This window comes from Mesoplodon bidens, assembly GCF_964165515.1.
Source record: "Mesoplodon bidens genome assembly, chromosome: 8".
NCBI classification, from domain to species: Eukaryota; Metazoa; Chordata; class Mammalia; order Artiodactyla; family Ziphiidae; genus Mesoplodon; species Mesoplodon bidens.
The window spans coordinates 52512333-52527710 of NC_138165.1; the positions used below are offsets into that span (position 1 = coordinate 52512333).

The window sequence follows — 15378 nt, forward strand, 5'->3', positions numbered from 1 at the left end:
TACTAAGAAATATCAATAAAATTCATAAGATATATAATCTTTGCTATGTGCAATATTCCAGTTGTATTTATTTACGGATAAGAGATACACAGAAAAACAATGCTAGCTGGATTTGTAGCGTGTAAGACATTATTTAGCAGTTGCTTTACATGCTTTGCAAGGTTATACATCCTATTTTCTTCTTCTTCTTTCTTCCTTGCTCTACCCATTATACTGCCCTGCATGTAGTAGCTGCTCAATACTTTTTAAAATGTTTTATGAGTACAGTGCTTTACTTTAGTTGAAATACTTCATGCTTGTTATATAATTACCTGTTTAGTACAGTGGAGAAGGTGGCTGTTTTAGTGGTTTTCACGTTTCTCTTTTGGATTCTTTTTCAAGTGCCAAAAGATGTAGCTGTAATGAGTTTGAAGCACACGAGGCAGAACTTAAAATGATAAATAGAAGCTATAAAATGGAAATACTGAGACTTTCCTTTTACCAGGATACAGTGGCAATATGCAGAAAATGGTTACTGGTATTTAGTTTATTAGCAGGAAAACTTAAGTTGGGGGAATACAAATGCAATGCAGAAAAAAGGTTTCATTAGACATGAACTTCCTATAAGCTGTTAAAACCCAGGACCTTTTTGGAAGTGTACAGATTATGATGACAGAAGAGAACAGTGGAGGAACAATACTGATTTATAATCCCTGGAGGTTTACCTGTTGACTTGGCAGTGATGCCAGTTTACATGGTTTACTTTCTAGAAATAGTTTATCCCTGTTTTTTTCAGGTAGTATTGCTTGACCTTTGTAGCCCTTTTGAGCATTTTCAGCCATTCCATAGAAGGCTACCCTCCTAGCTCTTCCTCTTTGTATTTTAATTATTTACCATATTCCTTCCACATCACTAAAAACTTTACTTTTATCATTGTCTAGTTTTTGGAAATGTCGCCAATTTGGCCATCCTCTTGTCCATTGTTCTCTAGTAAATGTCTTTCTTGTCAAAGAAAACCCTGAATATCTTTCAATTCAGTTCAATATGCAGTTGACCCATAACAACTCGGGGTTACCCCCTGCAACTTGAAAATCTGAGATAACTTTACAGTTGGCCCTCCATCTCTGCAATTCCACATCCAAGGATTCAGCTAACCGAGCATCAAGTATTACTTACTTTTGTACATATTTATTGAAAAATAATTCACTTATAAGCGGGCCCATGCAGTTCAAACTCGTGTTGTTCAAGAGTCAACTGTACTATATTTCTGTGTTTTCTGCCTTTTATAATCATCTATTTATCACTTAACTGGAGTAAATTAGGATTGTTATCAATGGCATTCTCAGTGGCAAATTTAATATTTTTCCCCCTTACTTCTCTCAGCCCTTTCTTGCTTTTGATTCCTTTAACCACTCTCTCTTTCTTGGCATTAATTTTGACCTCAGCTTGAGGGGCAGAAACCTTCTTGACCTCTTTTAGGTTACTCTGATTAGTTATTATTTCGCACTCTGATGTCATTTCTGCTTTCCACTACTTTTAAATTACAGCACTGTCCTATGTCTTGTTGTAAACCTTTTGTTTGACTGCCAGTTATTTTTCCAACAAACAAATTCTTACTCATATCGTTAAGGAATGATTGCCTGGTCCTTTCCTTGTGATGATACTATCCATCTTAAGTATACTCTCCATTTTGGTCAAGATAATTTGCTTACTATAGGCACATTGCATATCCTATTTTTGATTTGAATGAGTGGCCACATTATGGAAAAATTTAAACATATACAAAAGTAGAGGGAATAATGAACCTATTTACCCTTTAACAATTATAAATAAACGGCCAATCTGATTCTATCTGAACTCCTCCTAGCTCTTTCCCACTCCATATTTTTTTTTTTTTTGGCTGAGCTGCACAGCATGTGGGATCTTAGTTCCCCGACCAGGGTTCGAACCCATGTCCCCTTCATTGGAAGCACAGAGTCCTAACCACTCGGAGCACCAGGGAAGTCTCCCACTCCACATTTTATTGAAGCAAATTCCTCACATTCCATTTATAGGCCTACATATTTCATTGTGTATCTCTAAATGATAAAATCTCTTAAAAATAAAACATCACTGTAGGGTGATACCATTATCACCCTAATAAATCCTAAGTAATTACTCAGTATCATTAAATATTTCTTAACCTTAAAATACTGTATTTACTGTAAAACAGGACCCTCTTTTGTGATAAAGAGGAGAGAAAGCAATTTCCCAGGGCCTAGAGCATGCTCAGGATGCTATGTACTAAATGGCTGTCCAGTAGAAGCTTCCTTTTTGCCCAGAGAGCTGAAGTCTGGTGCTTCTTATTTGAGAAATGATTGGTGTTGATTTAGTGGCTCACTTAGTATCTTTAATGCTTTGTACTCACTTAACTTTTTATTCCTACATCTTATCGGTTGCATTGCAGTGTATAAATAGTGCCCTCTGGAGTTGTGAGAACAAAGCCTGCGCTGCCATGCGGGGGCAGCCCTGTCTGTAGAGGGGCCCTGGGCATCAACATTTATATTTAAATATCCTGCAAGTCTTTCTAAAGTGCAACTGGGGTTGGGAATGCTGGTCTAAAATATACTGTCTGGTCTTAGTACAAATAATAGTATTATCTATTATACTTTATCTTCAGCAGTTCAAGATTTTAAGTATAAATATAACTCAGTAATTCTCTTAGCTTTGTTTCACTTGCTGGGTATTTCCTTTCTTTTTGTTTTTTTACTTTTAAAGGATAATTATAGTAGTATGAAACATTCTGTCCACATAAAAGCTTATTGAAGAGGTTAAATGTTCTTGCTAACTAAAGAAAACACTAATTGGACAGATTGTTGTTTTGTATTAATTTTAATTATTTTTTAATCAGAGCACAAAAATTTTTTTTAGGAATGCTGCTGTTTTACACTTTTTATTTTCACTACTTGAGCAATTTAAATAGTCAGATAATTTTTTTTTTGAATAGTTGATTTTGCTTGGTCTGTAGTTGGGACAGAGACAGGATGTAATAATTCTTGCAGTGTCGTAAAGTTTATAACCCTCAGTCCATATCCATACCTTACCTACCCCTAAATCATCTACGTTTCTATCTCTGTGTGTACATATATGTATAATTATGACATTTACCATTTACAAAAGTATTCATAATGTCATTAATTTTCTTTTCACTCTTGTGTGGTAGATTAATATGTATGTCAAACCTTACTTTCTAGGAAAGGAAACTGTTCAGAAGTCAAATGGTTTGTTTTCAAAAATCAAATTAGTAAACTAGAGTTGGTTATGATAATAGCCTGTAGTTTATCCTGTTCAAAAGCACTACTTTTCAATGTCATGAAAGCTTAAATTTTAAAAAAATATTAGGTGTTACCAGTCCTTTGGTTTCACTAAAATAACATATTTCTTGGAATTCTTTTAATAACTTTTTTTATTTGCCTGGCTATCTCTCATTGTACTGATGTGACCAGCTATATTAATTTCTTAAGGTTTCTGTAACAACAGAATTTATTCTGTCACAGTTGTTGAGGCTAGAAGTCCAAAATCAGTGTTGGCAAGACTTGCCTCCTCTGAAAGTTCTAGGGAAGAATCTTTTCTTGCCTCTGCCTAGCTTCTGGTGGCTCCCCGCAATCTTGGGCATTTCTTGGCTTGTAGGTGCATCACTCCAATCTTTGCCTCTGTTGTCACATGACCTTCTTCCCTGTGTATATCTCTTTGTGTCCCTTCCCCTTTTTATAAGGACAGAAGTCATTGGCTATAGAGCCCGTACTAATCTAGTATGACCTCATCTTAACTTGAATACCAGGGGTTAGGACTTGAATATCTTTTTGGACAACACAGTTCAACCCACTACACCAGCATCCTTAAATTCACTATGTCATATGGTGCCTGTTACAGTCTAGGCTTTTAGTAAATTTTTGTTAAATAAAGGACTACCTGGTACCATCATGTACATATAATAAGCCATAATATAGTCATTCATTCTGGAATCATTGCAGTAAGAAATTATATGGTCCATTCCCTCCATAAGAAAGTGTGATGTATTATCTTCAGTTTGTTGGTAAAAGCAACAAAAAAGTTTCCGTGACTTAACTATAATCACATAGGTAGTTGTCCACGGGGTACTATGGACAAAATGTTAATTATTTGCCTCCCGTTATAGAGTCTTCTGTGATACTACTTTTTTCCTTACTAATTAGTGTTTTTAGATATTAACGCCTGACATTGAGATAATATGACAGATATTAACATAGTTAAGACTTTAAAGCTCTTCTAATCAAACTGCTGTCATTTTACAGCTGAGGAAACAGAGGTCTGGAAAGGTTAAGTGAGCTGTCGAAAACAAGGGGTAGGTGATGACATTTCTGGGTGGGTCCTGAGTGTTTAGTATTGAATTCTGTAATGTGAATCTAATGTGGCAAATTTGATAGCACCTAGAGGACTATCAATGAAAATAGTCCTCTGTTTTCATTGATAGTCCTGTTACTGATGAAAATCAATAACAGGCTGGAAAATAAATACTGGAAGAATTGGAAATAATTTAGAGGCAAAGGTAAGGGATGATTTAATGAATCAGTAATGTTCTCTTGCTACTGAAGGCAAATGGAGAAAAACAGGCTCAAACAAGAGATGCAGATTCAGGTTTGTTTTCCAGCTGGAAAGTGTGACAGTGGGATTATTAAGAATTGTCCTGGGGCATTTGAAGAGGAATGAACTCTGCCCTCCTCATTCAAAACAAAATGAAAACAAAACCCACGCAGATCCACTTACTAGTTTGGTCTTACCTGGAAACTTCATTTTTTTTCAGATCCACTTGTTTTCATATTTTGCTTCTTGACTCAGTCCACTTCAGTGCTTCCTCCTCAGAATGCAACTTTAAATTTATTTTACAAGGAGAGACTTCTACCCGCTACCATCAGAATCTCTGAAATCCTTGAACCTATGGCTTGTCAGTGCCTGTTTTTTATATCTGTTCCCTATGAAACAGGACATGATGTAAATGGTGTTTCTTAAATCTCCGATCTTCAGATTACAACATAATATTCATACATCAAACTTCCTAAAGATGCATCAAGGTTTTGTTTCTTCAGTAGGATCCTTGATGCCTTCTAACAGCTGAGGGTAGAAGGAATAATTCAGCACTCCTCCCAGCTTTATTGATTCATCCTCTTCTGGGTTTTGGCATGGCTTAGGGCAATTGATGGATTTTCTAGCTGTGAATGAGCATCCTGTCTCAACTGATCTGAATACCCTGTTGAATAGGTTCTCTGACTGACTTTTCTCCTTTATTGGTTGCTCTGGCAAAATTATGCTGCCTACCTGCAACTTGTATATAACTATATGCTCTTTTCCACCAACATCTTTCTTTTGTCTACAGTCTTCTCTTTTGACAAATATAAGCTCACAGGTTTTTGTTTTACTTTATTTTAAATATTAAAATATAATCTAACCTCTTTTCTCCCATGGGCTTTTACAAACACTCTGAAACCAAAAACAAATAATTAAGTCTTGCTTATTAGTGGCTGTACATACAGGTGGCTTTCCTTGGCTTGGAAAGGAAGACAGTTCAGTTGGCAATCAAAGTCTTTAAAGCTGCCTATTCTTGTTGCACCCAGTCAGAATTTCTTAACACCAACCAGTGTTTAAAATTTCAAGGCAGTGGCTCTGGTGACTTCAGGGGAGAATGGTTATCAGCACTCTTTCTGGTTGTCAAACAGGGTAGCCATTGCCTGTGTTTCGGATAAATTAAGGAAGAAGTGGACATGATGGAATAATATGAGCCAATTTGAAATACCAAGTATCTAGCTGTGTGTCTGATGGAAAAGTTAGAGAAATTCTGCATTACTTGATTCTACTTTGTAGGGTGTCAGCATTGATTTTCTCTTTAAAATAACAACTAATCAAGAGTTATGCAGACCCCCAGTGGATGATTATGAAACATATCAATACAGAACCAGGTATGGCCTAATATATTTACCCTCAGTGTTGCCATTTATTAGCTGTACCATTTCTGGGAAATTGCTTAACTTTTGTGAGCCTCTATTTTCTTGTCTCTTAAAATGGGACTAATAATAATGAAGTGGTATTGTGAAGATGAAATTAAACCAAATGAGATAATGTATGTAGGAGCCCAACATAGTACCTGGCACAATGTGAGTGCCTCATAAATAGTGGAGTACTTCTTCTTTTTCTTCTTTTTTTTTTTAAATTAATTGCTAGTGGGAAGCAGCCACATAGCACAGGGAGATCAGCTTGGTGCTTTGTGACCACCTAGAGGGGTGGGATAGGGAGGGTGGGAGGGAGATGCAAGAGGGAGGGGATATGGGGATATATGTATATGTATAGCTGATTCACTTTGTTATACAGCAGCAACTAACACAACAATGTAAAGCAATTATACTCCAATAAAGATGTTAAAAAATTTATTTATTTTAGGCTGCATTGGGTCTTTGTTGCTGTGCGTGGGCTTTCTCTAGTTGCGACCAGCGGGGGCTACTCTTTGTTGCGGTGCGCGGGCTTTGCATTGTGGTGACTTCTCTTGTTACAGAGCACAGGCTCTCAGCGTGCGGACTTCAGTAGTTGTGGCTCGCAGGCTCTAGAGTGCAGGCTCAGTAGTTGTGGCGCACGGGCTTAGTTGCTCTACGGCATGTGGGATCTTCCCGGACCAGGGATCGAACCTGTGTCCCCTGCATTGGCAGGCGGATTCTTAACCACTGCACCACCAGGAAAGTTCCTAGAGTACTTCTTTTTTTTATTTTTTGCGGTACTCAGGCTTCTCACTGCTGTGGCCCCTCCCGTTGCGGAACAGGCTCCAGACGCGCAGGCTCAGCGGCCATGGCCCACGGGCCGAGCCGCTCTGTGGCATGTGGGATCCTCCCGGACCGGGGCATGAACCCGTGTCCCCTGCATCGGCAGGCGGACTCTCAACCACTGCGCCACCAGGGAAGTCCCTCGTAGAGTACTTCTTTATGTCTGTTTAGGGCTGTACAATTTTCTCACATACTGTATCACCCCATCTTTCAAATGAAACTCTGAAGCTGTCAGGAAGGCTGGTGATAGCGTCATTCTTGGATATGAGAAATTTAAGTTTCAGAATGATTAGTTCAGTATCATATGGCTATTTATACTTAGGTTTTCTGATTCCTAGACCAGAAGCATTGGTCTTTTTCCCCACTTTATTTAAACGTCTAACTTATTCATTCCCTTATTTAAGCTTGTAGCTATAGGTATAAGGGGTTAAGAGAGCCAGTGCTTTAATGGAATTCTTGGTGCTTTTAAGTCTGTATGCAAATGACATAGCCTACTTAAAGGGCTTTGGAAAATAATTTAAAATGCTAAACAAACATATAAAATTGAATGTTTCTTTTAATTATTTTAAGTTATTGCATTTATTCTCTTAATAGTCACATTTTCTTTACTTGGTGGTAAATTAGAAACATCTAAAAAACAATCAGTTCCAAAAAAGAAAAGAACTTCCTGTAGCCATTTTTCTGTTCTAATTACTGTATTAGCCTTGTTTAAATATTCTCTTAATAGCAAATTCTGTATTGCTCCTAAGGCTTTTGTTGAAGAATTCCTGAGAATTATAGCTCCCTATTTTTTGTTGGAGAAGCTAATTTTATTAACATGTGGCAATTAAACTGACACTAGGAATTATGAGCAGATAATGTGGGGCATTGCGAAATTATCTTTTTTTTTAAAGTTCAGTGAAAGAAAACATTTCCAATAATTGTTAACAACTGTAGAAAATCCTGTGAAAAATTGATGGAAAGTACTCCACTCTTCTACCATACCTGGGATTTAAAAAAAAGAAAGATTGGATTACTTAGTGCAGTATACTCACTCTACCTCTGTAAACTTCCTTCAATTTAAAGAACTTGGGCAGGTGTTATTAATAAAAAGTAATAATAAAAAACCCCTTCTATTTTAAATAAGGATGCTATTCTGCCAGCTTTTAAACTCACACATACTCTCTAACTTATCCCAGCTTTTGCTCATCTGGTCTGTAAATGGCTCCTTTCATGTGGTCAGCCCACGAGTCGTGCGTACTGCCGCTCAATCACGCTGCTATACGTCGCCATCATGAGGGTGGTTTGCATGATTTGCATTTCCTGTACTGTTTGAGCTTCAATGAGCTCCAAGCGCCACGTATGAAGAAACCACTGCCAAATAATGCAATGATTTTAGTCGAACCAGATGAGCTTGTGCTGGAGTCAGGCTACCAAGTGGAGTGGGGAGGGGAAGGGGTGTTGCCAGGATTTCCTGTTAAAAAAGGATTCCTCAAGATGTCCATACATGCAAGATGTGAATTTCTTAGCAAATCTGGCCATAGAATATAAGAAGGTTACTTTGGGAAGATAGGGCTGAAGTGCTGTGATGAACAACCATATATATGTTACTCTTAGAAAATTCAGTGTTTTAGATCTTAGTATTACATCATGCTGCCAATGTAATTATTTATTGTGACAATAATAGATTTTGATGACATTAATTTTCTAACCATACAGAGATAAATTTAGTCAAAATTAAATTAAAGGCATTGATTACTTGTCCCCTTGTCCTGTAAAAGAAAGCTTGTATTTTATTTAAAAAATGATCAATAAATGCTGTCGGACAACTATTACAAAAATGGCATAGTAGTGGGCCAATGAATAGCTACTAAAGTGGGGAAGGAGAAAAAAAAAAAAACACCACATGTACCAGATACTAGTCTTCATGAAAAACATAGACAGATGGGGAGACAGACCTATATGATGCCACAAATAGATGAATATCTTGTAAGCATTTCAAACAAATGTTGAAAGATCCAGTGAAATTTTAAAAGTTGGTTTAAAAGTATATCTTGTACTTATAAATAGTGTGTTTATTCTGCTCACCTGAAACCCAACCTGTAAATTGTTCACAAAATATTTTATTAATATTAAGCAAAAATAGGGCTTCCCTTGTGGTGCAGTGGTTGAGAGTCCACCTGCCGATGCAGGGGACACAGGTTCATGCCCCGGTCTGGGAAGATCCCACATGCCGCGGAGCGGCTGGGCCCGTGAGCCATGGCCTCTGAGCCTGCGCGTCTGGAGCCTGTGCTCCACAACGGGAGAGGCCACAACAGTGAGGCCTGCGTACCGCAAAAAAAAAAAAAAAAAAAAAAAAGCAAAAATAATGCAGACTGAAACTATATATAACGACAGAGATATTAAAAAGCATCTCAATAATAGCACTGACTGATTTTTCTTAGACTTCTCACACTCAGTTATGGTGTTATTAATACCTACAAGAAAAACTTCAGCAGTAATCCTGTTAATCATTAATTAATAATAGTCTCAAAGATTTCCCATTCTTGTATACAGACAATTGAAGGATATTCTCTTTTCCTACGTAATGTATACATCATAAAAAAGTACCTGATAACTAGCTGTGGATGCTACTCTATAGTTTTTAGTTTAGTACCAGTTCACTAGATTATATCTTACCAGCTAATCAGTGTCTGTCATGCATGCTGTACAGCAGTTTTAAGATATTCTACAGAGGAAGCTTCAAAGCCACAGGTACTTACTGAGGAACTTACTGCATATTTATTTATGTTAAGAAAAGGTATGCAAATTATGTGGATGAAAAAATAATGTATTATTATATCTAACATAAAGTGGTTTTGTATGTTGCATGTATTACGCAGTCTTCTAAGCCTAAAAACATTTTCATATGATGATGATTGTAGTGTTAAAGGTCAGTCTGTACTACCTTTTTAATTCTCTTTTATATGTTCCTTGTTAATTTCCACTTTTAACACTAATCTTACTTTGATATGTGACTTCATCCTTATCTAATGCTCAGGTTGGCACTATTGGATTGTTACTAGATTATCTGCCATGGGAAATCTTGAACCAGGGAGTACTTTTTTCGAAGAGCCTGAATTTGAAGGAGGAAAACTTTGCCCTCCAGAACTCTTTCAAGTATTCAACTTGATGTATTCACTGATAATATTGGAATGTTGCATCTTAAGTAATGTCATAGCTGTTATATAAATTATCAAAGTTATTACTGCTTATTTGGTAAATTAGTTTTTAGAACATTGAGCTTATTATTGGAGATTTTAGTTTTATGTAAATATACTTGAATAATGAATAATATTGTACCAACCTTTCTTTGAACATTCTTCTTGGTTACTTAGTTCCTAAGAAACTACTTTTTGAATCTAAAAATAAGTTTTATTTTTAGATGCTTAATCCCATGGGGGAAAGGAACACATTTTGCATCACTTGTCTTTAATTTATTAAACAATTCTGTAATGCACTCTGTGCAGAGATCATGAAAACCACCGGCACACATTTTTGTGACCTCACAACATAAGCTGCTCTCTTGTGGCAATCCCTGCAAATGTGTTTATAAAGATTCCAGCAATAATAGTCTTGTGGCTAAATAAGAAACAGAAGCTAAAGCTAAGACCAGACAGATACCTATCGGTTTCCTTGAGTTTAATCTGATTAAAACATGGCTCTCAAAAACATTAAATACAATGTCATGTCAGAGAGGCGGTATATGATAAATATAGTTCATGACAGGAAATCATTATTAAAACAACATTACTAGTGAATCTGTTATGGAAATTTCCTTGTAATTTAGTTAAGGTTCCCCCATTTTTCACCTCCAGTGCATCACTATACTTTTCTGCTTTAATGTTAAGTATGTAATTTTCTGTTGACTGAAAGGCAGTTTTCCTACTTTTAAATACCACATGTCTTTATTGTTATCACCAACCAAACATGAACTGACTCTTCATTTCAACTAGAAAAAAACTATATGCAGAGTAAAAGAGAATCCATACTGGTCATTGGCCACCAAGACCTAAGTACCACAAACCTAAAGGTAGCAACCACCTAGCTTTTCACAAGGGCAAGCAGTTGTTTCGAGCGAGAAACATAGCAACTTGTTTGAATCCCAGATTATTAATAGCCATCTGAATTTAAAAGTAGTAATTATTTGATTTTAAAAAGTTGAGAACTTCACATCTAACATTATCAAAATTATATCCTCTCTACTGTTTGCTTTGAGGAAATACGGGTACAACGTTAGTCAATATAACCCATATATTTGTAGCTAAGCTCTAAGTACTCTAATTTTTTAACAGTTCAGAAAGCATTTTTTTAAAAAATATTTTTACAAGGCAAGAGGATTATTTGGCTGACTTACATTAATGAAACATTTTGGCACACATTAAAGATTTCATCAAGCTATTACAACCACCCCCAAAAATCTTGGTTTCCATTTAAAATGTCACCAGTGTGGAAAAAATACCATCAGTCAAACTGCATATCTTCTGACTGAAGGGGAAAAAAAAAAGTATAAAAAAAAGAAACAAACAGTGAGCTTCCAGTGCATTTTTGGCTTCCCTTAAGGAATTCTGACTTAGATATGGTCAGTTATCTGTGGCCTTAAGATTATCTTTTTTCTCTTTGTTCCATTGTATGTTTTCATCTTCACAGGAATAAATCCACTGAGCAATATTCCTAACTTTATGTTCTTCTAGTCAGACACTGGGAATGCTTCCGTTCCTGTGAGTGAGAACAGTTAAAAGAAATTATTTTTCTGAAGAAACATAGGGACCCCACTTTACAACAAAGAGCTACAAAATTGCATATCATTCTTTTCTTCTCTCTTTAAAATTATTCTTAGGACTTAGTGGGAACAAAGACCCCCTTCACAGGAAACTTAAACACTAAATCCTTCTTATGAGTTTAATCCAGGAAGAGACCTATGTGCGAGTTGTGGAAACAGTACTGGGACCCTTATGCATTAAAATTTAGCCCCTTTCCAAGCAATAGGTGTGGAAAACTAAGTGGCTGTTGCCTAACTATGCTCCCTGAATTCTGTAGGTGATTCTTGTCTAGTGGTCTTAGGCCTTTCTCTGATCTCTTTTTGTATCGGGACTAATTCACCTTTGAGGTTGGCCAGGTGTCCTAACCCCCTCTGTGCTCATATAGTCATGGAGTAATGGGATGGCTTTCTACTATTAGGTACCTTTAGGAACGTTCATCTTCATTGCATCATGCACCTGGTGTAGAAAAAGATACCTAAACCACATTAGAAAATCAAGATTAAACATGAAAATATTTGGAGGTTTGGCATCGAATGTGCTAGTAGCATGCATGCAACTCTGTAATAAAATCACATGCATTTTATAATACAGTTCTTTCACAGTAATGCTACCTCAGTATCTTCTAAATTTCCTCATCAGTGGTTTATTTATAAGCCATGCCAGAGATCACTATAATAATAACATACTAGCCTCTCATAACCATTCTGTGTAATAGGAAAGCTAAAGTAAAGTGGCAGTGAATATTCCCCAAACAACTGTGTAAGCAAAGCATAATTATGTTCAATTAACATATATAGAAATGTACTGATAGAGATTAAGTTATTTGTGCAAATTTAGGCTACATTTAAGTGGCAGGCAGAAGAACCCGGGTTTTCTGGCTTATGTTCATTCTATTCCACTGTCAACAAAGCAATATTCTGTATTACCTGAAAATGAAAGGATTGTTTCACCCAGAAGTTACACAGGTACTTTTGCTGTCAAAGTGACCTTAATCCAGGAGACTTTCAGTTCAGGCACTCTGGCTGGTTGAGGGTAATCTGAAAGACTGAGTGTATTTAAGTATCCCTGTTTTTCTAATTCACTTACTCAAAATGCCAGCTTTGATGACTATTAATGAGGGAAACTGTAGGGAGATAATGTGTTCCTCTGACTCTTCCTTCTTTTTACCAGGCAGCCAGAAGTCACCAGTTAGGGAACAGGGAGAGATGTGAATGGAATACTAGCCTTCTGATATGATGTGAGTCATTATGGAAAATGAGGCAAGCTTGGATCCAACTTCCTACTCCTTGTTGACTCTTCCACCTTCAATGGAGTCATCCAACCCCATTCTCTCTCCATATCTCTCTGAGGAGCATCTTAGGATTTCAGGTCCCTTTCCTTTTCTGGCTTCTGTTGTAACCAGTTCCTGTCCTATATCAGAGGATGGCTAGGGTTATTCTGTAGGGTAGATGCTGCAAACCAAAGGTACCCCAACAGGATACAAGTGTCTGAGATACCTCAGGAGAGCCTCTTTTTGTCAAGTTAAAGGAGAGAGGCTTCTATTTGCAGACAGCTGAAATGTGGAGTGAGGCACTGAACACAGATGAACAAATCAAAATAATGGTCTTCCAGGGATAGAACATGGACCAACATGCTGCATAATTTTAACCTGCATGTCCATGGTAGGAGATAGATGGGTGACAGTGATCAAAAGCAAGAAGCTAGTGTCCTCTGGAAACAGTGATCATAGAGACAGAGCTTTTTAACTCAGTAACAATATAACATTTATAAAGTGCCTCACAATTTACATATGTCTTCATGATCTCGTTTGATCCTCATAGCAACTCCTAAACAATAGGTAAGCATGAAAAATCTTCTTTTACAGATCAAGTTCAGAGAAGTTATGATTTGCCCAAGTTACCTATTAGGAAATTTCAGAGTCAAGACTTGAACCCAAGACTTCTAAATGCTTTTTTTCACCCTTACTATACCAATGACTTTGTTTCTCAGATAAGATCCATTTTTATTCCTTCCTCTTTCTCTTTTCTCTCTCACAAAAATATATGCCGGGCACTGTGCAGGTACTGGGTGAACTGAGCTAAACAGTGTTCCCTACTTTGTGGAACTTAGTCTGCACTTCTTAGGACCTGCCAGTTGGTATGGTAGCCACATGTGGCTATTGAGTCTGTGAAATGTGGCTAGTCTGAATTGAGATATGATTATAACTGTAAAATACACATGGAATTTAAAATGTTTAGCTTCAAATAAAGAAAGCAAAATTTTTCATAATTTTGTATTTATATATTGATAATATTTTAGATATCTTGAATTAAAATATATTATTAAAATTGATTTCATCTAATTTATTTTCATCTTTTCTAGGGCTACTAGAAAATCTTATTGGCTATTAGAGATTTTAAAATTACATTTATTTCTTGCATTTGTGGCACACATATTTCCATGGGATAGCAAGCTGTGACCTATGGGGAAGTCATTTCCTAGGGTACATTCAACCAGTTAGTACTTCTCTGGTTACATTTTTTACATTGAAACGTTTGGATCCTTTGAAGTTTGTCCTGTTACATCCTGGTCTGGATCCCAGTTTATTTTTTCTCTAAATGGTTACCAAATTGATTCAACATCACTTATTGGGGTGTTCATCTCTGTTTTGAGAGGCTACTTTTAGCATCATGCTAACTCCTTGTATGTATTCTGTGTATATCTGGACTTCGTCTTTTTTCCCATTGGTCTGTGTCTATGTTTGAACCAATGTTAGACTTTATATTTTTGAGATTTTAAAATATTTTTTAATGTCTGGTAGGGTTAGTTTCCATCTCCAACTGATCATCCCCTCTCCCCATCCCTGAGTTTTCTTGGCTATTGTTTTTTCATTGTCTTTATCTATGAAAGTTAGAATCCGTTTGTGTAGTTGAAAATAAACAAAAACAACCTTTTTAATTGTAACCAAGATAAGCAAACTCAAAGAAAATTGATGTCTATGTAATGTTGACTCTTCCTCTCCAAGGTGGTGACACAATTTACCATTCATTCAAGTCATTCTTGGGATACCTTCAGTAATACTTTAACATTTTCTTCATAGAGGTTTTGCATGTTTCTTAAATTTATTCCTAGGAAATTTTATCTATGTATGTATATGCTGCTATTTATGCAGTATTTTCTTTTAATGCTTGTTATATATGTTTACATATATTTTAATAATTTTATAAACATTAATTCTGTACTCTGTAAGCTTACTAAATTCTCTAACTGTAGTAAATAGCTTTTTGGTTAATGGTCTTGAACTTTCTAATCTTATCCACAAATACTGATAAATTTACCTACTTCTTTCCAGTTGTTATACCTTTCATTTTTTTTTCTTGTCTAATTTTATTGGCTAGTTCCTGCAGTACAATGCTAAATAACAGTGGCAATAGTGAGTTTTTGTCTTCTTGCTGACTTTAATGTTTCTTCTTTAGTATGATGCTGGCTTTTGAGTTGAACTGAACATATTTTATTATAGTAAAAAAAATCATGCATTCTTATTTTAAGAACAAAAATTTTATTGAATTTAAAAAATCATGAATAGTTTTAAATTTGGTTAAGTGCCTACTCATGATTATGTGATCTTTTTTTCTTTTTAAAGTATTAAAATGATGGATCTTATTGATTTACTAATACTGAACCATGTCTATTTTTGGAAAGAGGATCACATGTTCATGATGTTTTACTCTGTTTTCATTTCTTGCTGGATTTAGTTTGCTAGTATTTTATTTCAGATTTTGGCACCTATTTTAAGTGAGCTTCACCCGTTTTTG

The 15378-nt window shown here is 36.1% G+C and overlaps 1 protein-coding gene across 10 annotated transcripts in view; it reads left to right on the plus strand.

The window, feature by feature from the left end:
* The window catches only part of GTDC1 (glycosyltransferase like domain containing 1), a 390290-nt gene that overhangs the window by 122676 nt on the left and 252236 nt on the right, over positions 1-15378 (plus strand). The gene's annotated exons all lie outside the window — the stretch shown is intronic.